Source organism: Erinaceus europaeus, chromosome 21 (genome assembly GCF_950295315.1).
Source record: "Erinaceus europaeus chromosome 21, mEriEur2.1, whole genome shotgun sequence".
Taxonomy (NCBI): Eukaryota; Metazoa; Chordata; class Mammalia; order Eulipotyphla; family Erinaceidae; genus Erinaceus; species Erinaceus europaeus.
Window position 1 is genome coordinate 30,143,262 of NC_080182.1, and position 2,983 is coordinate 30,146,244.

At 40.9% G+C, this 2,983-nt stretch overlaps 1 non-coding gene across 1 annotated transcript; it reads left to right on the top strand.

The window, feature by feature from the left end:
- The first annotated feature begins 659 nt into the window (after window positions 1-659).
- On the top strand, window positions 660-790 carry LOC132535342 (small nucleolar RNA SNORA44). The gene has a single exon (XR_009547130.1). It is a non-coding gene; the product is annotated as a small nucleolar RNA SNORA44 (small nucleolar RNA).
- Window positions 791-2,983: the final 2,193 nt, after the last annotated feature.

The window sequence follows — 2,983 nt, forward strand, 5'->3', positions numbered from 1 at the left end:
TTAATGTGTGTAAAACATTACAATATGGGGGGGTTGCTGGGCGGTAGTGCAGCGGTTAAGCACACATGGCACGAAGCACAAGGACCGGCACAAGGACTCCAGTTCGAGCCCCCGGTTCTCCATCTGCAGGGGAACCCCAGCAATAACCCTGGAGGCAAAAAAAAAAAAAAAGACAGTATAGAACCTTGAAACTCACTTCGGAGGGGGGGGGTCAAATGTGGGTAGCAGAAAGTGGAAGAACCTAATACCAAAGGAAGGAACAGATTTGATAGGATTCAAACATGCCAAAAACTTTTAAAAATATATTTTATTTATTTATGAGATGGGAGGATAGAGAGAACCAGATATTGCTCTGGTACATGTGCTACCAGGGATTTAACTCTTTCTCTCCTTTCCATTTCTCTCTGCCCTATCCGACAACAATGACATCAACAACAATAATAATGATTAAAAAAACAAGGGCAACAAAAGGGAAAAAAATGGCCTCCAGCAGTGGATTCCTGGTGCAGGCATGGAACCCCAGCAATAACCCTGCAGGCAGAAAAAAAAGAAAAAGAAAAACCAAAACATCACAATATGGACTATACCAATGTGTTTAAATTCAGTTTATGATATACTTAGAACCACTTTGTCCTCTTAAGAGATAATTTCCTATCTTTCAGCATGTTCCCAAGGCTTATGGCTGGTCGTAGCCACGGGATCTCCAACTGCATGCAAGAATAACCAGGAGAGACTTTGACAGCACAGGTCAACATAATACCTGTAGCTGCCACTCAATTTTCCTGTATTTCAGAACTTGAGCTTTGATGCCTTCCTCTTGGATTTTCACCAGTTTCAGTTAGAGCGAGTGTAAGAAATTTTAACTTTTTCAGCAGGTTTCCTGGCAGTGTCAATACTGAAGACTGTGACAGAGACCAGTTGCTGGAGTTTTACTTTTTAGAGGCATAAGAGCCTGTTTGCATAACCATTATGCTATCTACCCTCTGCCCAGCTGTTTTTTTTTTTTTTTTTTTTCTTTATTGGGGAATTAATGTTTTACATTCAACAGTAAATACAATAGTTTGCACATGCATAACATTCCCCAGTTTCCCATTTAACAATACAACCCCCACTATGTCATTTATCATCCTCCATGGACCTGTATTCTCCCCACCCACCCACCCCAGAGTCTTTTACTTTGGTGCAATACGCCAATTCCATTTCAGGTTCTACTTGTGTTTTCTCCTCTGATCTTGTTTTTCAACTTCGGCCTGAGAGTGAGATCATCCCATATTCATCCTTCTGTTTCTGACTTATTTCACTCAACATGATTTTTTTCAAGGTCCATCCAAGATCAGTTGAAAACGGTGAAGTCACCATCTTTTACAGCTGAGTAGTATTCCATTGTGTATATATTCCACAACTTGCTCAGCCACTCATCTGTTGTTGGACACCTGGGTTGCTTCCAGGTTTTGGCTATTACAAATTGTGCTGCCAAGAACATATGTGTACACAGATCTTTTTGGATGGATGTGTTGGGTTCCTTAGGATATATCCCCAGGAGAGGAATTGCAGGGTCATAGGGTAGGTCCATTTCTAGCCTTCTGAGAGTTCTCCAGACTGTTCTCCACAGAGGTTGGACCAATTGACATTCCCACCAGCAGTCAAGGAGGGTTCCTTTGACCCCACACCCTCTCCAGCATTTGCTGCTGTTACCTTTTCTGATGTATGACATTCTCACAGGAGTGAAGTGATATCTCATTGTTGTCTTTATTTGCATTTCTCTGACAATCAGAGACTTGGAGCATTTTTTCATGTGTTTCTCAGCCTTTTGGATCTCTTCTGTGGTGAATATTCTGTCCAAGTCCTCCCCCAATTTTTGGATGGGGTTATTTGTTGTCTTGTTGTTGAGTCTGGCAAGCTCTTTATATATGTTGGTTATTAATCTCTTATCTGATGTTTGGCATGTAAAGATCTTCTCCCATTCTGTGAGGGGTCTCTTGGTTTGGGTAGTGGTTTCTTTTGCTGTGAAGAAGCTTTTTCATTTGATGTAGTCCCATAGGTTTATATTTGCCTTAGTCTTCTTTTTTTTTTTTTAATCTTTTTTTATATTTATTTTATTTATTTATTCCCTTTTGTTGCCCTTGTTGTTTTATTGTTGTAGTTATTATTGTTGTTGTCGTTGTTAGATAGGACAGAGAGAAATGGAGAGAGGAGGGGAAGACAGAGAGGAGGAGAGAAAGATAGACACCTGCAGACCTGCTTCACCGCCTGTGAAGCGACTCCCCTGCAGGTGGGGAGCCGGGATCCTTATGCTGGTCCTTGTGCTTTGCGCCACCTGCGCTTAACCCGCTGCGCTACAGCCCGACTCCCTTGCCTTAGTCTTCTTTGTAATTGTATTCATTTCATTGAAAATGTCTTTAAAATTTATGCGGAAAAGAGTTCTGCCAATATTTTCCTCTAAGTATTTGATAGTTTGTGGTCTAACATCCAAGTCCTTGATCCACTTGGAATTTACTTTTGTATTTGGTGAAATACAGTGATTCAGTTTCATTCTTCTGCATGTTTCAACCCATTGTTTCCAACACCACTTGTTGAAGAGACTCTGCTTTCCCCATGTAATAGTCTGGGCCCCTTGGTCAAATATTAGATGTCCATAGGTGTGGGGCCTCATGTCTGGGCTCTCAATTCTATTCCACTGGTCAGTGTGTCTATTCATGTTCCAGTACCAAGCAGTTTTGATGACAATGGCCCTATAATACAGTTTGAGTTCTGGGAGTGTGATGCCTCCGGTTCTGTTCTTTTTTCTCAAGATTGTTTTGGCAATTCTAGGTCTTTTCTGGTTCCAGATAAACATTTGTAGCATTTGTTCTATCCTCCTAAAAAATGTGCTTGGGATCTTGATGGGGATAGCATTAATTTTGTAGATGGCTCTGGGTAATATATTCATTTTGATGATGTTAATTCTACCAACCCATGAACATGGAATATCTTTCCACTTCTT